Consider the following 23,985-nt stretch of genomic DNA (forward strand, 5'->3'; position numbering starts at 1 on the left):
AGAGTAGGGAAATAAGAAATTGTGTATTTATGTAAATTCTTCTTTGCATAAATGAAGTTAAGCATCATTTATAGCTATAAATTTGAATTTTAAAGTACCAAATTAACAAACAAACAGGTATGTGAGCAGTGAACCCTGTCTCTTCTGTACATTTCCATTCCAATACAGCAGTATGAGTCTGACTGATGGGAAAAAATGACTGGGGGAAAAAAAAAATCATTCTAACCTTTTTAGGACTACCCTCAAATGTGACCAGTGATTTCAGGTGCTCCTTACGAGACACAGCAAATGGGCTGGGATTGCAGAAAGCAGGTGATGAGAAGCTCCAGAAGCCAGACTCTTTTACAGGCATCTTAGAGAAATGAAAAAGAAATGTATCCAAAATTATTCACATTACATACCCTACTGCAAGCTCTCCTCTGATTGCCTTAGGGGGGTTAGAACAGCAGCCTGTGAAAAATGAGCGTCCATCAGGCTCCTTGTGATTTCCAGACACGCTCAAAAAAAAGGTTATGCTTATATATAATCCTGACATGCCAAGTGTTATTTGGGGATTTAAAAAGACATTGTAACCATCCTAATAAAAGCCATTATATATTGCTATAGGATATGAAAAATAATAGGATAGATTAAAAATGTTTTTTAAAAGCCCAGCTTGTGCCAACACCTAAGCTTTTGTAAAGAAGTGACTCCCTTCTGAAAGGATCCAGTTCAAAAAGTCTGCACTAGAGGAGAGGCTGAAGAGGAAGGAGAAAAAACCTACACAAATTATGTCTAGACAGATCTGGTGCATACACTTCTTAATTAGTGTAATATATATGAATTTTTCATGACAAAAAAATCAACTTCTTTTAAGAAAGAAAATCAGTATGAATTAAAAGCTCTCTCTAAATCTTTCTTTACAAGACTACAAGGAGCACTAGATAAATCCTGTATCAAAGGAATTTATGCCATTTGATATGAAGTATTACAATACTGGACCTGAGTCTGCCATCACTGAACTCAAATGAAATTTTTTAGCGACCTAATCCACTTAAAATAAATTCCTTGGTTAAAACTTGTTTCATTTTATTTCCAGAAGGAAAACTGCCATTCTGGATAAAGCCCTGGAGCATGTAATGTATGCAGATGTGCAGTCATATACATAAAATACACTCATTAATGTACTTACTGAATGTGTTTATTAATAACTCCATTTCCCACAGCCTCTCAGAAACACCACAGCAAGAAAACACGTATGTATTGCAGCAAAGTGCAAAGATGGAAGGAAAAAATCCATCAGAAATCAAGTTCACACATTTGTTTAGCATGACATCTCAGTGCTCCAGTGCCTCAAACATAACAGCGGCCTCTTGCATCTCAAGTTGGGTTTCTGATGTAAAACAAAGTATTAAGAAAATTATCAAAATGAAATCTGAACAGTAGCTACCCATCCTCCTTGCTAAAAGTTATGGTCTCATTTTAGAAGCAATTAACTCAAGTACAATCCCATCAGAGAGAAAAATGTAAATCTTTATTTCCTTTATGGTTTTACCTAATTAAGGAGGTGGCTCATGGATGTACTGAAGCCTGGATTTGTATGGATGCTCCCTAGATGCTTCCCTCCAGTTTCAACACAACCTCAGCTGGTTCATCAGCTCAAACTCCTCCTCACACCCCCACTCTCCACTCAGGTAGCAGCAATAGATGGGATGCTCACCACACGTGGAATGCTCACCACACACAGGATGCTGCAGCCTTCCCACCCGTGGGAGCAGTGAGTTTGTGCCTGCTCCAGGCAGACACCAGCCCCCTCTCCACAATTACAGAAATGGAATTGCCTTGGACACACCTACCACCATGAAATTTGGTTCAGACCATGCAACAGAACACAGGCACGCACAGTCCAGGCTAAAAATAAAATTTAATAGTACGTTACACACAAGCTCATAATCAATTAGCATATATAATTTGGCAACACATTCTATATTATTTGATACAAAATTGATTGTCTGCAACTGGCATGGTACAAGACCTACAATTAAAATTAATCACTCCTACTACAACAGGAAAAATATTTCCTCCATATTCACCCTACAGTGCACCACTACTTTGTTTCTTTTCCTTAAGGACCCAATCTGTAAATTCTGCTATTATATCAGAATCTCCTTTATCTCAGAAGAGGAAGTTTTGTCTCTTTCATGGTGGCAGCATAAAATCTGCAGACACCACCTTGAATGCATCCTAAGAGATGCTCAGAAAATTAAAAGCACCTGAAGACATCTTAATGCTTTAGAAGAGCACAGTGTGAGGAGAGGGAGGAAATCACCTGATGTTTTATATTAAAATACCTAATACAAAACTGCAGGACTGTGGCAATGAACCCTGAATGAGCATCCAGGCCAAGGTCCAGAGCCTCACAGAGCCATAGGGGCACAGATGGTTTGAAGTAACATCCACTTCAGGTGAAGCTCAACAAAGAAAATCCAAACCTGGTACTGCTGGGGTGCTGAGGGAGGCAGCAGCAAGAGCCCTGTCCTTGCACACCTGCAGTTATGGGGGGGATGGTGGAGCTCCCCAGGCTGTCACCTGGGTGCCCTGGAGCCTTTGCTGCAGGGACCCTGCTGCCACCCCAGGGCAGGAGCTCCATGAGGGAGCCAAACCCAGATTTTGTCTCTGCCAGCCCCAGCTGATGCTCCCGGGGTGCCTGAGCACAACCTGCTCTGCAGCAGCTCTCCCACACCAAACTGCTTTCCCTTGCTCCTCACAGCAGTTAAGCAGCACACAGAAAATTGAATCATAAGGGCAGACAAATAATACATCACACACTGCAGCGCTAGGAAATCTTCCTGTCTTTTGAAAGAAACTTACTGCTGAAGCCTTAATTTGAGGGAATTGAAAGCCTCATAACAATTTATGTTGGATTAAGGTTCCTGCCCAGTTAAATGCCAATAGTGACAGTCCTAGATGAGTTCCCATCTTATGACCAACCACCAGCCACATGCTTAGAGGCACACTGTATTTATCTGCCTTCCCTCACTGCAGATTATGTTCCTCAGGGGATGCAAAATCTCACAATCCAACAACACCAGCTGAGAACTATGCTCAATCTTCCAAGCACCTCAGTAGCTGATGGGCACCTTCACTCCTCTCAAAGTTTATCACCTTAATGTGATAAACTGATGTGATACATGTGATTCAATACAAGTTGAAGAAACACCAGTTTCTTCAACACTTGGGTGACATGCATAAGAAAAATTAGCATCTCTCTGAATCATTCTTGAGATGGCCAGCCAAGCCACTGGCCATCTTCCCATCAGCCAGTCCAAACAATTGCTGGAAGACCACTGGCTCACATCAGCTGGAGCAGGCATCCTTCAGTCTCATCCATTCTCCCAAGTTCATAGAAAAGCTCTTCAAACTTTTGAGAGTCCATAACCTTGGAGTGAGATGCCATTCTCTGTGAAGGAAGAGTCCCCCTGCTCCCTGAGCAAGGAGCCATCCCTTGCAGCAAGATCTGCCCATCACCACTCCATCAGCAGCATCAGGTAGGGAACAAAATGCCAGGCTGACACTAGTCAAGTTTCGTGCTTAATGGTCACACTTGAAACGTGTCACAAAGGAAAAAATATCAAAGTGTACCTGAAATTTTAGTCTGTCTTTAGCTGCAGATTCCTTTCACAGCATCTTTGAGCTACCAGCAGCGAAGATGAATTCAGCAGCACTTCTGCCCTGCAGAGTTCCATTACCAAACCAATCCCTTCCCACCACTGTCCTGTCATGCACCACGTCTGAGCTGGACACAAGGACAGGGGTATTGCTGGGGCTGGGCACCCGATGCTTCTTTCCAGAGGATGGGGCTGCTCAGAACAGTTCTGGCTTTTATCTCCACTGCCTCCCTCCAATCAAAGCAAGGCTCTTCATCCTCACCTGAGCCTGCTGCCCAGACAGCTGTGCCAATACGGAACACCTCCCATCCCCTGTTCTCAGAGCTGCATTACACAAATGCAAGTGTTGTACAAGAACAGCCTCTTCTCATGCACTCTCACAAATGTAGGTATCTTTCCCTTCTAGCCTTCTTCATTTCCATTTTACTTTTAATTTGCATACTTCTTCCAGCCGGGTTTTAGCTCATTTACCTCACTACAAATGATTTATAAAGTTTAACAGTAATCATATATCATCGTCAACATACATATGTTTGACTAGACTCACAGCACAGAGCTTGTTTTAGCTACTCAAAGATTATTTGCTATATAACAACACAGATGATTCACTTGATATCAGTGTTTCTGATAATGTATGTCTGTGCTGAGAGCAAGGAACCATAAGACAAATTTGAAGAAAGATCTGGCCACTTTCAGTGATAATTCACTGCTTCTCCTTCTTGCAGAAGCACTGAGGTATTTTGTGTCCAATCTCTGATGCCTTTTAGGGGTTCTGTCTGAGAAAGCCCTGATGGGCAGAATCTGTCCTCAAGAATTATCACCATGTCTTCCTTTCTATAACTAAGCAATACAGACCATTTAAATAGGCACACACAAGCTATGACACGAGTTTGCCAACAACAGTCAGTCAGTGCAGGAGACTCGGGCTGCTCCTGGGATAAAATTCCACTCCAGAAAATCAGTCTCACTGGAGAACATATTTATTTGTCTGAGTTGTGTTAAATCCTGAAGCCTTAACATTTCTCATTGCAAATTATCAGAGCTCTGGAGAACCCATGAAACATCAAGAGCTATCCCCTGTGCTCCTGCAATTCACATGTGTTATCACCTATCACACCACAGCATGGAGCAGCTGTCTCCTGTGACCTTGAAGTTACCTCTTCCTCCTGAGAGACGCAGAGCATCATTTTAATGAAGTGGTGGCAACTTCTGGAACCCCAAATCATATTGATTTTTTCATGTCTATCTTCATACATCTGTAATCCCCAATGACTCCAACATCAGTATCAGACAGCACAGGCATTCATCTTTCAGTTTGCTGTCGAGTGAAACGCCAGCAGCTGACAGCCCCTGCTCCATGGGCATCTATCTGCAGTGTAACCCTGCTAAATGGGATCTGGTTCTGAAGCTGTCTCAGTTGGCATTTTTATTTTCATTACTTTATTGGCTTAAAAATAATGGTGACTACCAACAACACGTCCGAGCTCACACTTCTCTGCAAAGTCCTTAAGTTCATCTCTAAAACGACATTGTACTGCTGGATGTTCCTGTGTTGGCTCCACCTGGGGATCAGAAACATTTGTGTCCCTACAATCCCCTGGTTAGCTGCAGTATAACCCAAGCTGTCTGGGGAAAATGAGAGCAACAGAGTGTGTACAAAACTTTCCCAGCCTTTTCATTTGCTTAAAGGTACCAGCACCTGCAGTATCATTACCAGAGCCCTTGAGAACTGGACCTGTTCTTCTCACATCTACAAAACCTCTGCAGTCACTGAGCATCTAAGGCAGCACAGAATGTTTAAGGCTCTTCCTCCTGCTGTTGTGGGCCCTTCAATGACAATCCTGACACATACTATACATACCCAGGGAACAAGAACACAATACCTCTGTGCTCTTCTACTTTTGGCTGTCTCTTTTTAAAGTAAAGCTCTACCACCCACCATTCCTTTCCTTGCCATGCTCATATTTACTTTCTCCAAACTTCCCTATCTAAAAAAAAAAAAAAAACCAAAAAACCCCCACAACAACAACAACAAAAAAAACCAACCAAACTTGTATTTAATACAGACTGAAGAACCAGCTGCTTGCACAGCCATGGACAGGAGCAGTTTGCATACCAGAGCTTGGGAAGCACTTTTCAAGGAGAATGGAGAATCCATCTGCAGTAACTAACTCACTTAGAGCTCTAAAGCAGCTTTTTCCTTCACAGGAATGTAGGGAAGTGTTTGTTACATGGAGTCTGAAATTCAGCCTGATGGGCTTACTGCCAGTTTTTGTACAACATGAGCATGACACACCACTGGTGGCCATGGAGCAGTTTTAGGTGTCAATCATCCCTGATTTATGAGCTAAGACGTGGCTCTAATACCCAGTTCCTCAGTCCAAGCACACACAGCACCTCTGCTCCAGGATGGAGAGAAGAAGGGCCAGGTGGAAGGACAAACCTTTCTCATCTCTTACTCAGCCCCCAGCCCAAGACCTTCTCCTCAGCAAAATCAATTCTTTTTACACAGGTTTGACAGCAGCAGCCTGAAGGCAAGGAATCCATAATCCACCATGCTCAGATCTGGGTTTCAGTGCCTGGTGGACACACAGACCCACCATCACCTGGACTTCCCAGAGCTGCCACTGGCGCTGGGACTCTGCTCCACAATTTCAAGGAGCTCACGTAAAAATTGATTCAGCAGAAGCACTGATATCTGTGTTTGTGCTGTCTATAAAAGATAAGCTGCATGATTTCTGATGACCATCTGTTAAGAATGGCTATTTAACATTCCCATTTCGACTGTAATTTCCATCCATTATTTACCAGACCCTGAGCTGTATTTGCCAATGGTTAGAAACATTATTTAAATTATAATACCGTGTCAACAACCACTACATTGCAATGTGGCATTTTGTAACATGCAGATTTGATAGGAGAGGACAAATTCAAGATTTAAAACTATTTTGTACTGAGGTACAGCATTAAACATCTCACTCAGGGAGTAGAGACTGACAAGTAGGTGGCTGAACAACCATTTTGAAAGGGTGAGAAACTGACCAGCATCCAACCAGCACAGGGCAAAATCAAATTCCAAAATGGGCACATCCTTCCCTTTTCTTTTTCTCATTTGTTGGCTCTCATCTAATATTCCTCAAAATCCCATTTGTAAAGGTTTAAATCCTGCCTCATTGCTGTTTTGTCTCAGTATATGTATTAGAGCTTGCTTGGTATCTTCTACTCTCTTTCTTCCTCATTTCTTTGTAAAAATACTAGCAAATTTTCCAGGGAGAAGAATAACTGTCAGAACTGGAGTGTAATCTGGCATATTCCCACCTATGAGGATTAAACTGTGTTTGACCCCCACGCAGTGGGCTCAATGTGGTTAAGATTAATGAGTCAATTATTTCTAGCCAAGGTACAAGGCCCCCAACTGTTTCACTATTTCAGTATTGCACATCACACTCCTTCTGCAGTGTTTGATAGCCACAAAATAATTGTGAGCCATTTTTCAGTAAGACTTCATGAGTATTAGGCATACTCCAAAAAAAAAAATACAAAAAAATCCCTGAGATGAAAAGGAAATGGGATAAGTTAGAGCCATTGGCCTTAAAGCTTTTCATTTGACAAAGTTATGTTCCCACAAGATACTGTGCAGTACAGCAGCATCAATTGCTGCTGTTCCCCCAGGGATCTGGGCTCACAGCTCCCAACACCAGCACATTAAGGCACAGACAGTCCCCACGGGAAGAGAAACCCACACACACAGACAGACTTCTACACCAGGAGCTCTTCCAAGGTTTGCAGGTCTCTATTCCAGCAGAATTCCCCCAGCACAGCTCAGTACCTGTTACTGTTGAACACAGACATGGCTATTTCAGAGCAGGTGCAGCTCACAGAAGCACAGTGAGGGACCAGGTGATGCTCTGCTCCACCACTCTTGAGCAAAGTCTAACAACAGGCTCAGGAGCTGTGCATGTGCTATGACACCTTCCCCAGGGAATGCAGAACTCCTGCCAGAGCCTGGCTGGAGGAATTCAGCCCTCTGCTTAAGGTCAAACCACAGGTTTTTTAAGCATTTCAAAGCAGGGACAGTGGCAAGTTCCTCTGAGTAATGTGTGTCTAGGAAACTTCATGTGAAACGTCTACCTATGTAATAGATAAAAACCAATCTTCCTCAGGAGTTAAGGGACAGGACTTCTGGTCTATAAAGATACCTGAAAGAATGGGGAGATACACACCTTTGGAATCTCCACATCCTAAAAACCCAGAGTGTAATCTCACTTTAAGAGCTGGTCCAAATTTATATTGAAAAAATCTTTAACGTTCTCAATATATAAGCTTATGTAAGATGGACTTTAAATCAGCAGCTTTTATAACATGCACTCCAGTTCACCAGAGGTAATCAGTGGACATTTTTAACAAAGTTCATTATAAACCCTTTTAAACATGAACTACATTTGAACTTCCATATCTTATATGGCAATGATTTGCTTCAGTTATTCTCTTAATCCAAATAAAGAAAATGAATCAGCCGTGAAGCCCTCCAAACCAGGTAATCAGAGCAAATGCTTTAACCTGAGGCAGAGCTGCAGAAGTTAGACTTTAGGCTTTGGTCTGATTTGAGGAAGTTAGTTTTGCTGCTTTGCTCAATTTTAGCTGAAAATGTAAAACACAGAAGCATGGCTTGCTCTCCCAGTTCTGGTCCCCAGCCCTGGAGCTGGTTGTCTGAGCTTCACTGATGGACATCACCAGCCCAGGAGCAGGACTGCCACACCTTGGGCAGAAGAATGGGTTGATCCACCTCCCCAGCCATTCCTGCACTCACCTTCTGCTCAGCTCACCAACAACAGCACTGCTGGGAGCTGCTGCACACCTGCCACAGACCCACAGCAAAGGACCAGCTCCCAGCATGGGTCAGGCACGCTGGTACAGCATCCCCAGCTGCTGCACAGGAGCTCCCCAGGCTCTCTTTTATTTTTATGGCAAGGGAAAAGCAGCTCAGGGCCCTAGGAATCTGTGCCATGTTCACTGAAGCACAAGGGTGATAAAAATGACAGAGCTGTTCGTGGGGAAAAGATTCAGAGAAGCCACACACTGCTAAGGACTTCTGGGCACTGCTGTGTGGGAGAGGGAGTACAGCTCAAATTCAGCAAACCACACCAGCACTCACAACCCTCTGCCCTGATTTTGGGAGGAGAGGCCTCAGTGCCTATAAATCAGCAATCAGAGCAAATGTCACCTGTCCCAGCTATAGAACTGCTGCATTCTGGAAAGGTTTTGCTGGCATCTTCAACAACAGCAGGATCAATCCTATCAGATGTAAACTTCCTGGAAGAGTGGTAACCGCAAGGTGACACTCCCTAAATGAACCTGCACAAAGCACTTTGCAGTAATCATACTCTGAAAGTAAATAAAAATACTTTGAAAAGTTAACAACTTTCTCCTTTTACATGAGCAGTCTTCAGAAACACTCTGATTATTAAAAGCCAATCAGACAGCTATTACAAAAAGAAAATATGTGGAGTTTAGTTATCAAATTTCCTTAGGGGAGGAGATTTTAATACAAATTTACCTCTCATTTTTAGCATTGAATTCAAGATTCAATCAAACAAAATAAAATGCAAGCTCCCTATTACTTCCATAGAGCCTTTAGTTTAAAAAAAAACAAAAAACAAATATTTAAAATTTAACAGAATATAAAACTAGCCAAGCTGGAAACACACACATCTTGCCAATGCTCTAGCAAGGGGTGGTTTCCTTCATGAAGCACAGTAATAACACATTTGTGAGGTCTCTATGCCCCCCCACCAAGTATGTGGCAAGTTCATGAGACTCTGCTGAGGGCTCAGCCTGTGGCCACAGCAGAGCCTGTGTGTGAGACCTGGCTGATGCCACAGGGCACCTTATCCCTGACTGCAGAAACATCCACCAGGAACACAGAAGGGAAGACGGATAAAAACTTCCCACAGCCACATTTAAGCTATCAGGAACAAGGTAGAAGATACTACATTAGAGTAAATAAAGTATAAATTCTGCAGAATTGATTATCAGTCAGCAAGTGATTGCATTTGGTGCAATGGGGAAACCAAAGCCTGTCTGTAAAATATTTTGTCAACGATAAGAAAGAGTCTTTAGGAAAATTTCTTAAATCTTATCCCCTTGCTTAGACCAACCAAAAAAAATGCATTTATATATTCTTTTGTATCAATGGCAGAGGCGGAAGGGAAAACAACCAGCGCAAGATGAAAGACAGCGAGCAGAGGTGGGGTGGCATGGATTGTGCAGGGGCAGCAGCACAGCTTCACAGCCCTGAGCTCTTGGTAGTCACCCCAAGAACAGCCAACAACTGCAATTAAAATTCCTGTATCAATGACAACTTAGATTTATTTGCATCTATTCGTACCTGTTATCTGCAAAATCTACTGCAAGTGTTTAACTTGCTGCCCTGTTTATAACATGGCTTAATTAGGCCCCAAGGGTGACTTTTAATCTAATTTACACCAAATAGATCCTAAATCACCAGCACTCACTCAGATATACTCCAGAGTAAACAAGCTAAGAAGTTACACAAAATGCCTAACACAAACATCTTTGTTTCCTGGGTTTGTAATAGCTAAAATCTTCCGTAAATTCCTCTCAAGCAAAGTTTTAAATCGTTTTTTTCTCTACAGACTCAATTCACCACTTTGCAGTGCAGTCTACAACCTGCTGGTTTAACCTACAAAAACTGCAGGTACAGGGCACTGCTGGTCTTCAATCACAGAACTACTGACAAGAGGGAAAAATTAATCCACGCAGAGTGCCACACTGCTGCTGACAGACTGCTACTGGTTTAGCTGGCTCAGGTTAAAGTTTGTGCGGCTGTTTCTGTGGCTGAGCGCAGGTGAAGCAGCGCTGTCCCCCAGGTCACCTCCAACACAGCCACTGCTCAGGGGCACAGGGCAGGGCTCCCTCCTGGTCGGAGTTCATTACAGAAATCACTTCTTGCCTGATCTGAGCTCACTTTAGCAATGATTCCCAGCTGCAAGTGGGATCAGAGCCCTGCCTTCCTGCTGTTTGCATTTTGCTTGGGGCAGATAAACGCTGCTGCAGGGGACACACAGGCATCCAAAACCTCCCTCCATCCCTGCTGTGCTTCCTCAGCAAAGCCACAGCCCGCTCCAGTCCTGCTGCCAGCAGCGCTGCCCATCGCCTGCAAAGGCAGAGAAGGTGTCTGACATGCTCTCTCCCTGTGCCCCAGAGAAATGCATTATCTGCCCAATAAACCTGGTTATCTATTGAACAGACAAGCCAGAGTCCTGCGAGCCTCCTCGAAATCAGGTTGGGAACGTCCCGGCAATTGTATTACACGGCGCTGCCCAATTCATCTTTTTATTCAAAACCACTCTTTACAGAAGACAAATGAAAAGCTGAAACAACAGAATCCCTCACTGCTCCCAGCATTCTTCATTGCTAGCAAAACTGTTCCGGTAAGAGTGGAAGACAAATGAGATTATTTCAAGGCTGCAGGCATAAATTATGAATATAAATGCTATGGAATAAGTTCCTTCCCACTGCCCCTTCTCACATGCAGTCAGGGAAGCAAAATGTGTGCAGGGAGATGAACAGGATAAAGCCAAACAGCATTTTAAGTCTTGCCCTCAGCAACTAACACTTGATGCATATAGATACGTGTGTGTATTTCTGTATTATTTTATTTATTTTCAAGATTGTGCCTGGGCAAAACCCCTGCTTTCAATTTTTTTCTCATTTCTCAACACCTGGGCAATTAAAATTAAAGCAGAGGTTCACTTTACAACACCACAGCCCTGGAGTCCCTCATTTTTTAAAAAGTTTGCTCTGTAAAGCCTGAAACACACAGTGCTCTGAGGTTTTTTCCCATTATCATTTTTCAAAGCTTGGCTCTGGGTTTGGTTTGGAGGGGTTTATTTGTCTTTAATTTCTATGCTAAAGTGCTGAGAGGTACAATAAGAATAGGTGCACACTGTTAATATTGCGACTTCTCTGTGGATTTATTTGAAAAACAGTAGAAAGACTGAAATGAGTAAAGACTGTAGTTTTCCTCTTCATTAAACTTCTCCTCATCCATGCATAAACACCTAATTCTCCACTGAGCTTCCCAGAGTATTAAAGTCATTTGAGAAAAAACACAGACAGCATCTTACTTACACTTTGTTGTACAAAAACACAGTTACAGCTCTGCAGCAGGACAGCAGCAGCAACAGGCACTGCCACCACCCTGCTGGGAAAGGAAGGTTATCCAGCTGACAATCAGGCTGGAAGTGTTCCAGAAGAGATGACAAAACAACAGATGACCTTCTTCCAAGAAATCCAATCCCAGACTCATAGCAGGGCTTGGGCTGGAAGGGACTTTAAGTTCATCTTGTTACCACCTCCTGTCATGGACAGGAATGACTTTCTCTAGAACAGGGTGCTCCCAACCTCATCCATCCAGATTGCTCCAAACCTCATCCAATCTGGTTTTGAACATTTCCAGGGGTGAGTCAGCCACAGCTTCTCTGGGCAGTGTCTTCCAGTGACCCTGGTCCTGTCACTCCAGGCCCTTGTCCCAAGTCCCTCTCCAGCTCTCTTGGAGCCTCTTTAGGTACTGGAAGGTGCTTTAAGGTCTCCTTGGAGCCTTTTCTTCTCCAGGCTGAACAGTGCCAGCTTTTCCAGCCTGTCCATAGCAGAGGTACCCAAGGACTCAGAGCATCTTCATGTTCTCCTCTTGACTTGCTCCTTGTCCTTGGACTCGCTCCATAACCCTTGCACTCCCTCCAGGAAAAAGCAGCAGGGCAAGAAAGTCAATGAACCTTTGTTGGAACAGCACACCCAGCCCTTCTGTAGGGCAGCTTCTGAACACTGAGCACACAGGGGAAGCTGGAGGAGACCCCAGGGAGGACAAGGACACCCAGCCAAGGCACTGGGACAGAAATGTGCACCCCACTCAGAGCTCACTCATGAACCCATCCTAGGGGATGTCCTCCTGCATCCCAGGGGATGTCCTCCAAAAAGAAATTATTTTGTGATTGCCAGTGCTTAAGTACAAGCTTCAGTTTATTTTCTTTTTTACTTCCATGGACCTGCTGTCAAGCTTTCCTCTCTTACAGCTGAAGAGCAAAATCACAGCAATTATAAAGTTGTTTTGTAGCTCACTTTGGAATGCACACGCTTACTTTGATTCTGACAACCATGGTAATCACAACTTTCTACACTTAAAATGTATCCCTGGATTTAACATTGTATCTAGAAAAATAAAGCAATAGCTTAGAATTAGGTTTAATCCATCAACCCTTTAGTTCAAGGCTGGCTGAACAAAATAATGAACATGTGGTTATGGAAAAAACAATGCACTGAACGATTATAGATTGAAACCTGAAAAAAGCAGTACTTTCAATAAAATATTACTTCTTAAAATCTATCAGTTGCATTGATTATACAATCTCACAGCATTTTTTCCTACTTAAATATTAAAAATCACATTAAAAAGTTGAGGCATTAGTTATGGATGTTGATTGCTTTGTTCTAAAGTCAGCAACAGTTGCTCTGCTAAGCTTCTTCAGCCTCAGGAAACACTCACCCATTTGACTTTCACCACACCATTTGCACAGAGAATAACAACTGCCATAGAAACAACTCTACAAAAATAAATTCCAAGAAATATTACATTTGAGAATTCTGTCTTTTATGTGACAGCTGGAGCGCAGCAATGTTTTGGATGGAAGCAGCAGCCCGTGCCTTTATCCAGATATTCTGCTCATGGATCCCAGCCTTTACTCAGGTAAAAGATTCCTGTGATTATGTTAAGCATGGACTATCATTAAGATAAACCAATAAAAGCCAATTAATGCCACAACATACCACATGTGGTTTATACACAACATTTCTTTGGTGGCTACTCACAAAGGTGAGCTGTTATTTCTAGCAATTAGCAGTTTTCATGCTTTGTTAAGGTAATGGCGCTAACCCAGAGAGAGAAAGGTAATTCATGAAGGAAGATCCCGCCATGGCCATTAGCAATCCAGCCAACAAACTGCTGCTCTCCTAAAAAACCCACCACAGCAGTGCACAATCCAGGGACATCTTTTCAGGTGAAATTTAAGTATAAGCCAATGTATTTAAGATAATGCAACCATCTCCACCATCCCAGACCACCTGCAGCTTCCAGTAAACACATGAAATACTCAAACTTTGCTGTTATAGTTTATGATATAACCCCAGTATCTCACTAAAATCACACATCTGTAACTCTGAGCGAGCATTTAATCATTTCAGTGCATGTTCTGTCACCAAAGTTTTGCTGTTGTTTTAGACCAAAAGTTAAAAGCAGTGAAAATCCAACAGTCTCCAGTTGTATTTAAATCATGGGAGATCAACTTAGAATCACAAAATGGTTTGGGTTCAAAGGCACCGTCTTGTTCAAAACCCCCTGCCATCAGCTGGGATACCTTCAACGAGACCAAGTTGCTCCAAGCCCCATCCAGCCTGGCCTTGAACACTTCCAGGACACCCACAGCTTCTCCAGGAACCTGTGCCAGGGCCTCCCCACCCTCACAGGAAAGGATTTCTTCCCAATATCCCATCTAACCCTGCCCTGTCAGTGTGAAGCTGTTCCCCTTGTCCTACCCCTGCATGCCCTTGGCCCAAAGTCCCTCTCCAGCTCTCTTGGAGCCCCTTCAGGCACTGGAAAGAGCTCCAAAGTCTTTTAGAGCCTCAGGATCAGTCATTAACCTTCTTCCCAACAGTTCAGCACTGCCTCAGCACTGCTGCCACATGAGATGTTAACAGTCATGGTATCTTTGCTAAAGGTTAATCACATCAGTTCCTTTTTTCTAAAGCAGAGATAAAGATCTATTGGACTGTTCATTGCTCCTCTCTCAAAACAGAGGGGAGATTGCTGAGAAAAATCTCCAGTTAATAACCTGGAGAAATAAAAAAGCAGGGAATTTTACATTATTAATGAAAATCCAGGCAATTAGAGAAGTAATAGCTTCCTTCCATTGCATAATACAGTTAAAGTTGCTTATAAGGCTTCCTGATGGACCACATTTCAGGCCAAATTAAAGCAGCTTTTCCAGTTATAAGTCTTGTATTATGCACTCAGGAGCTGCAGGTTTCATCCATGACTGTCATTAAAACTGAACTGGAGTGGTTTATTTCATCCTGTAACTTTTTAATATTCTGGTGGATTATGAAGGTTATCCTTCTCACATATATTTTACATCAAAAACATGAGAGAGATGCATCTCACCACAGCTCCTTATTCAAAATACTCAACTGAATCCCCAAATACTAATCCAAGTCCTAGATCTGAACGAAGCCAAGAAGAGTTGATCTGAATGCAGGCATCCCCCATCCTAAGTAAATCTAAATCTCCACCCCCATCCTACCACTACAGTCTCTCTGGTGAATTACTAGAAATTCCACTGGGAACATGAAAAAATTATTGAAGAACTTCAATCAAGACCAGAATATTTCATTAAGGAGTCTCAGTTGCAATTAGAGTTTTCAGATAAAAAAGTATTTTGCATAAGGATGTTGGCAAAAGTTTTAGACATTCAAAAGATGGAATCTGTCCCTGTGGGTGCACATATGCAATTCAGAAATGGGGAGGAAGGATTCATCAGTTGTAAAGTCAGAGAATAACTGGAACTCACTTTGCAATACAAACAATCTTCACAAAGTGAAAGATCTCTTAACATAGTATTATGAAAATAAATATGAATCTTGGGTAGACTTCTCCGCTCACTGGACTTCAGTTTCCCACACAAGGAATGAGCACAAGTTCAGTTTGCTGTATTAAACAATTCTTCTTCTCTCTGGCACACACCAGTCTTCACTGAGTATCTCTGGGTCTGTGCTATGAAACCCAGACAGCCTTTTTCATTATATGTGACAAAACTTAGATAATTTAAAATATAAAAACAATTATCACACACACACTGATTATAGTCAGAAGGAACATGTGATCCCTAGTTAAAAAAAAAAAAACTAAAAAGAGTGCATAAATCTTGTACATGAAGTGGCCTCATAGTCACTGGTCTTTAACAAAAACCATTTTATGTAGCTCTCATTAATAGTCTTTGTTCAGAAATGACCAACAAACAGAATAACGAAACTACTAAATGTCAGGATGTGGCATACTGGCAGAATTTATAGCATGCTAGTACACTTACTAAAAATGAACATAACACTGTGCAAGTCTTGCTACTTTTTACAGTAATTCACACTTATTGAAAGATGTAGCTTTGTGACATCCCAATGAAATCTGGAATTCTTTTTAGGTTTCATTAATTCAACCACAACATTTATTACAATAGTAATTAACAACAGCACCACTTTTGGAAAAAACCTGGCTAATGTATTCAAGGAACATAAGAAAGCAAGAACTGCCTGCATCACTGAGCTCAGTCCCAGAGCCAGAGGAGAGGTGTGGGGGAAGTTTAACCTACAGTTAAAGCATCTCTGCATGTTTCCTCAAACACTACCAGCAGCTGCAAGCACCCAGTAACAAACCAAGTAGTTTGGTTTGTGCTTTACTCTGCTTTTACCAGAGTAAAGCACAGCAGTCAGGGCAGCAGAGTGAAACAGAAGCACACAACAGATCATGGGCATCACCATCCATTGGGTCAAACACCCAAATGATCCTGGAACGTGCATGACCCTATGTGCTACAGAAGAAAGCCAAAACTCTCACCTTCTTTGCTCAAGATGAACATGCTTTCCTCTCCTAAAGCCTCATAATCCAATTAACCTGAGCCCAGAGACACCGCCACACATCTGCTGTGACCTAAATCTAACATACTATAGACAACATAACCTAACCCCACAAAGATCCATGTACTCAAAGTCATATGCCAAAGAGTGAAAATCCCTTGGGTACAGCAGCAGAGACAGATTTCAGATACAAAATTTCTCAGACTGAGATGCCATTCATTCCAGGACATCTCTCATTATTGTTTAAAGGCTCAATTTCCAGGCTAAAATAATTTTTGACAAATGTGTGCCAGGCCAGCTGTTGTCACATCATTCATCTTGAGATGTGGAGCTGATCTTTCCTTCACCTTATCAGTAATTTATGGAGGGGTAGGAGACAGGATGGAAGAGGGAGGACAAGCAAATAGGGCAGAACCATCACATCGCCTCTCATGACATCTGGAATGACACACACAGAGTTCCCGACACATACGTTCCTCAAAGCATCTTAGGAACAACTGCTAAGGTTCATAATAAAGTTTTTGTCCCTGTCCAAAACAGGAGGGTTGGACCCAGGAGGTCTTTAAGGTCCCTTCGAACCCAAAACCTTCTATGATTACTGGGACACAGAACCTAAGCTTGCAAATACAACCCCAAACTCCAGGGCTTTGGACCAACAGATAACGTGATGCAGCCTCACACCACATGTACATTTTGACTTTCCTGAGGCCTTATGGACTCACAGTTTCACAGGGGTAGTCCATTTCCATGTCTAAAGCTCTGCCTTGGCATCTTTTATAGTGCAGTCACCCGTTCTGAACTGGATCTATGGAGTGTTCAAAACAGACCTGAGTGTTTTGGCTGAAACATCCCCTTTAATTTTACACTTGCTCCTCAACAGACAAGGACTATTTCACACATCATGAAAGAACACCTTCACTTCTGGTAACTGCTTCAAAGTTGTCTGTAAAACTGACAAAGATTCTATCAACCTGAACCATTTCCATTTGCATGGGTTTAATACCAATTTTCATACAGACTGATCACACAGGAGTATTTCCCGCTTTCCTCTGCCTTAGAGACTTTCCAATCTTCCATGACTCCTTCAGAAAACAGAAGCCAGAAACCAGTCCTCAGTGCACTTACATGTAAAATGGCTCAGAAGGTGTAGCCACAGGATGATTATCAAGGGCCTTCTTCCTGGATCAGCAGTGGTGGGAAACACACCAGAAGTATTTTTATTTAAGTCTCTTCCTTCCTTCCAATTCATTTAGCAACAGGTCACTTGACTGCCCAAAACCAGTCTTTAAGTGCAAATGTAGTGTTTTATCATCTATCCACCACTCCACTGCAGTACAGCTGGCAAATTAAATATTTAATACAAAAGTCCTCAATATTTAATTAGGGACAAATAGCACTCTTTTGCACTTTCCTTGAATTTGAAAACAACCTTTCCCATTCTACCTCGACATGAACATTTAATATGCCAAAGATGTATTTAAAGTTATTAGAAGTCTGTTGATAACAACATTACCATGAATTAACATCTTGTCAGACTGCTGCATATCACAGTCTTACTACTTTATCCAAAAATGGATTAAAATAATACTTTTGCTAGTCCCAATCAAGTACCAAGGAAAATACACTTGGCTATTCAGGAAAATATAGAGGAACTTTGAAACAAAATGTTAAAGATGTCATTTATTCTCTCATAGTATATTTGTAGTGAAAGGTATCATTGAAAATACTTCAAATACTTATTAAATAACTAAATCTGTCATAGCACATTCATAGTGAAAGGTATCATTTAAAAGACTTTAAAAGTTTATATGATGTTTTAGTTATTTAATAACTATTTAAATATGTCATGGCTAGTGTTATTTGAAGATTCTTTCTTATTTTGATGACATGCCCAGCGCTGTAACAGCAGAAGGCAATTCCACATTAAGAATGATAGCTTCCACCACAAAAAGCTTTAACAACACAGATTGGGTCTGTTAGCGTCAAAATTCTTTGCTATTGGGCTAAAAACTCTTGATTATGCAACTAAAACAAGCAGCCAGCAATCCAAGGTATTTCCACCCAGAATCAGAGGATGAAGGACTGCTTCATTTCAGGGCTGCTTCATCACCCTGAAAAGAATTTCCAAGGATGAATACCTGAACCTTCACTATCTTCTATAAAATCAAATTCAAAAGAGCTTCTGGAGGCAGTTTTTTATTCTAAAATTATAATCCTACACACTAGAAAACACAAGTAATTAGTAAATTATCTAGTACTAGTTGCAAATCAGTTATCTATCTTTCCCACACACATTTTAATTTACATAGCTCTAAATGAAAAAAGATGATACAGGCACTTTGTAACTCTAAAAAAACCCTGGGGGTTTTAGTATAAAGGCAAAAAAACCCCCAAACCACTCAGTTTTTGCTGTTTCTATGTGTTGGACATGTCCACTTCTGGTACTTCACCCACCAGGCTGCCAGGATAGTCTGCAAGTGGAATGACAGCCAGGACACACCTGCAACCTGAACTACCAGGAACTGCCAACAACTCTGAAGACATCTTTTCAGCTCAAGAATCAATTATCTTCTCCGAATTCAACCTTCACAACATCAAAGACAACATTAATTTTAACATGAAATACATGTCAAATAACATTAGTGCATCCATTATCATCACCATCGTTGAGCAGTGTATTATCCTCACTCAATGTCAGGCTGTTTGGAGGGAAGGATCCCTGTCAGAGGTTACCAGGATGGAGCTGTGACATAAAAATGAAGGAATTCATTAAGAAACACTTGAAGGTAGCACTGCTTGCCAGCAGCTCTTTGAGGTGGCTTCTCCTCCTAACAGACCCTTGGGAAAAATCATGCAGGTTTGGCAGTAGCACTTTGCAGGCAGAAGAAGCAGGGCAGGAAGAGTTTCCCTCCCAAGCCCCAGGAGAGGGAGGTGCCCTTAAATGCATCTCCTGCACGTGTCCAGCACAGTGGTCACCTAGGACATCTCTGCTGGAAATGAGCCTCACCTCCCTTAAACTCAACTGCTCCTCTTGGCTCTGCTATCCGTATTTTTCTTTTCATTCTACTACTTATTATATTATTCCAAACAAGAACAATCTCAAAAAAATGTCTGTAAAAACAGCTTAAATATGAGGTGATGGCACATGGAACGTTGGGTTGTTTATTTTCAGGGGATTTTTTTGGTTTGGCATTTCTTAGGGGGAACTGGGGGGTCTGCTTGCTTGTTTGTGTTTTTGTTTTAATCTGGTTTTGATTACATGTATGAAAGTAGAAAACATACTCATGCCTTAATGCCTTTGAACAGAAATTGCCTTATAAGCCAACCTATTGTTCATACTATAAATTATTAACCTCTTCTTCCCCTTTCTGCTGTAAACATGGTGAAATTACAGAAAGAAAAGCTTTGATTTTATTAAGTGTTAACATTTACACAGGGATTTCTTCCACCTGCCTTACTGGAGTTGAAGACCAATCTTCCACACTGCTGAGTAGCTCCCGTTTTCTTCCATATAATCAAAAACCATTATTTAATCTCCAAAGTCCTACCACACAACCATTTACTTCTTCTATTAAAGAAGGTGAGGCCAAACAAATATCCCCAACACTTGGTGGAGAGGTTTGCAATAATCCTGAGCTCCCCACAGGATCTATTCTAGGAGCAGTTCACTAAAACACTGCTCTCCCACACTGACAAATCTCTCACAGAAGATGCACCAATTCTCAACTTCAAAATCACGTGGGGCTTTTAAATTCTGGTTACTACCGCCAAAGATTTCTCTGAACAATTTTATAACCTGTTTCAAGATCTGCAATGGCATTTAGCCCATTCTGGACTTTTAGAGCAATTTTCCACTTGTTTTTAAACAGTCTAACATTACCTATACCTACAACAGAGCACATGATGCTTATTGCCATGTAATTGTACGTGCAATTGCTTCTGCAGAGCTGAAGTTTCTTTCCTGTAAATACCTTATACATTATTTAATAGTATATATTGATACCAAAGCACCTATATATAGTATCCTTATAAATATATTATTAACTCCCTGCTTTACAAGGGTTGGCTTCAGTTCATTCTCATCTCTACAGCTGCTGCCACTCAAGTATTGTCGTGGTCAAAGTCTAAAGTAGCAAGAAGGAACCAGGAAAGAGAAGGTGAGGGGGAAACATGAGCAGACAAATTCCTGAGTCAGGCAACCAACTCCCTTATGGATGCCATTAAGCCTCTGTGGAAGAGTAAGTACTTAGACATGAAATTTTTTGCATCCAAAACAATAGTAAAGCAGGGCAAATGATGACAAATGAAACTAAACACAGTAACAATTCCTATCTATTAAACAGATTATGCAAATTCCGTTGTATTTCACGTTATCGCACCTCATTTGTTTTAGTTATTTCAAATATTCATGTTTTAACAGAATAATTACTTGGAAACTCTGGCATAAGTACAGGCATATATTTAAAGAAACTAAAGATGCACAGAAAGAACCTTTTTGGACTAATGTGCAGCTTTGCCACAGTCTCTGCTCGTGCTCTGGCAGGAGGCTGAGGATGTGGCTGTGTGTGCTGTGTCAGCCTGGCCCAGGGAGCCCAGCTCCTCCAGGGAGCCCTGATTCATCAATCCAGCTGCCTGTGACACCAGCAGCAATCCCAGCACACAACAGCAGCCATCACTCCCCAGCAAACACCCAATATTGAGACATAAAAGAGCTAAATAAGTTAGAGATGCTCCGTTGAACACCGAGGGCAGTCTGCCTTGCAGGATCCTGTTCGCTGCCCACAGCATCCCTCACTGCTCTGGAATTGTTCCAAGTATATTCCACAGATCAGACAGAATAGTTCACTTTTTTTTTCCCTAACCAGAAAACCAGAAGTATTTCCTCATTGTTATTTCAAGAGAACAGAATTTTAAAGTCATCCTGAAAAACAAAAAAATATCACGTATTGTCAGAAAATGTATTTCTTAGACTTTCTTACTTGCCCTCACTGAGATGATGGCTGTATTTTTGGAAATGGAACTACTATTGAAAAAATACCCACCTTCTAGGGCTAGTCAAATGAAACAACTTTGTAATGTAAAAAACATTTCTCTCATAGCAACAATAACTGCAGACCAACCTAACTGGGGCAATTTCAAAGTAGGAGAACACCGCAGCGGAAGACCCACAGACTGCAAGAGGGGAAATAGCAGGATGAAAGTCTTTTCCTACTTTCTTTTGATTTGCTACAAGTTATCCTTGTAGTTTCATCTGCCTCAGGAAAACAGGTTTCATTTGTTATTACTTATAAAGCATATTAAATTTTGAATCAATTACAGAAGTCTGAACTTTGTTGCATTTTAAAAGGTGGATGTTTTTCAAGGAATTTTTTTCTTTTTACTAATAAACTGAAATCTTTAGCATCTTCACACCAGCAGTGCTTTCCCATTTTCTGAGATTATGGAAAGGTTACAGAACATACACATGAGATAACTTTGAAACCCAGAGAGGCACAAGTATCACACACAGCTCTTCCCTCCATAGGAATACCAAGATTTGACAGTAAGTCTTTATCCAGTTTGAGGCACAGAAATCAAAACTGCACATCAGAGGATGTGGTCCCTCCCAAGTACTTTTAATATTATCATGCAGAGTTCAGTCCCATTATGATGGACTTGCTATCCACTATTCAGGACTGCAAAGCATTTGAGGGTTTCGAGTATTTGGATGGTGGTGTAGACAGGGCACAGAATGGGATGAAGACTTTCCACACCTTCAAATGAAAATAAAAATTCCATTTAGTCTTACTTTCAATTATTCTGCAATAGTGTTAAAGGCCTTTGCAAACATAGCTTCTTGGTTTTTAAAGCTCCATTAGCACAAATGTCTCCATCTGAGGCACAAACCACAGTAAAGAGTCTTCCATCTCCACGTACTTCCAGGTAATAGGGAGGCCACACAACTCTGAACACTCCAACTCCAGGGCCTTAAAGAACTCAACCCAGAGGGAGGAAAAAGACAAAGACTGAAGCACAGCAAGTATTTCTACATTTAATCATAAAATTTGCCTATGCCCACACTGTGAATCAGCAACAAAGCAGTCCTGGCTACAGAACCCACAAGCTCCCAGCCATGTGCCCAGCCCCACATTAATGTTAGGCCGCATTAACTCAGTTTTAAACCAGAAACGACTGCCTTGGAGTGCTGCAAAACTAAATCAATCACTGATTGACTAGTGAGAAGGTCCTGATTTATAGTGTGCCTGAACTGACCTGAAGTAAGTGACAGCTCTGACTAAAAGAGAGGATCAGTGAAGCCAGAGATTAAGCTCTGTTTCAATAGAAACAGCCTACCAGGATACCTTCCACAAACGAGCAGATGTTTGGAAAACTCAGGCTGTGATTCTGTGAATTGCTTAAGAAAAGGATGATATGAAGATCTGGAATATCAAAGTAATTATACTAAGAGCTGGAAGCAAACTCTACTCTTGCTTTTTCATTTTTGTTTAAATTCTTTCAAGGCATGTTGATAGTCTATTTCCAGACAGTGCTTCCATACAGGGGGAAATTTATTTAAAGTTAAGGACAGGACCTCTAGCTTTTACATTCCCATTTAGGTCAACAAGAAACATACTGACTTCAGTGGGTTTCAACATTTTCCCATTTTGCATTTCATCTTTTGGAAGCATCCATGAAAAAAAGTGATGAGTGGAAAAAATGGCACAGAAAAGGAGGAGAGAGCTGAAAAGCTGTCAGTTCACTGAAAGGTCTCCACTTGTGGTTATATTTCATACACATTTGTCTTACAGAAACTAAACTTTATTACCATAATTTTTCATTAGAATAAGGATATCCATGTGTTATGGCTTCTTAGAGGTTTTATGGACTGGGTCAGTCACACTACATCAGGTACTTGTCATTGTGACATGGTCTCAATCAAGGACCAGTAATTAGCAATGAGTATTTTAAGTATTTGTGTTTGGAATCACAGTTTCTACACAGCAAGGTACAAGATTCAGTAGAGGAGACCCCTTATACAGAGACAGTCAAGTCACCAAAGAGATGTAGGAGAAGGGTTGGGTTTCATCCTTCTTTGAGGCAAGGAGTAATTAAATAATCACTTAAATATAGAAAATTATACACACTTGGATCTGCAAAGGATCCTAGAATTGGAAGGTTCCAAGGTTGGAAAAGCCCTTTAAGATCATCCAGTCCAACCATCAGCCCAGCACTGCCACTGTACCCCTAAACCACTAAACCTCAACATCCAGCTCCACTTGAACACCTCCACAGATGGCCACTCCACCACCTCCCTGGGCAGCCTCTTCCAATGCCTGGCCACCCTAACAGTGGAAACACTTTGTTCTTATACCTAATTTGAATTTCCCCCATCTCAGCTTAAGACCATTTCCTCAAGCCCTCTCCCCTGCATAAATAAAAAGAAAAAGCACCATCTATTTTAGTTCACTGGTCACACTAACCCCTGAGTAAGAAAAATAAACTCAATTATAGTTAAAAGGTTAAATTTGTCTGCATCTTTCATCAGACTGGCTATAAACACCAGCATACTCATGAATATTCTCCAGTTAACACTACAGGAAGCATCAAGAATGCAAGAGGAACACTTGACCCCCATCACATCAAGACAGGCTCCAAC

The 23,985-nt window shown here is 41.6% G+C and overlaps 1 protein-coding gene across 1 annotated transcript in view; it reads right to left on the bottom strand.

The window, feature by feature from the left end:
- Nucleotides 1–258, bottom strand: part of THSD7B (thrombospondin type 1 domain containing 7B) — a 259,051-nt gene extending 258,793 nt beyond the window's left edge. Inside the window, 1 exon segment of the mRNA XM_031057310.1 lies at nucleotides 227–258. The gene's annotated coding sequence lies outside the window, so the exon portion shown is untranslated.
- Between the last annotated feature and the right edge of the window lie 23,727 nt (nucleotides 259–23,985).

This window comes from Geospiza fortis, unplaced genomic scaffold (assembly GCF_000277835.1).
Source record: "Geospiza fortis unplaced genomic scaffold, GeoFor_1.0 scaffold112, whole genome shotgun sequence".
NCBI lineage: Eukaryota > Metazoa > Chordata > Aves > Passeriformes > Thraupidae > Geospiza > Geospiza fortis.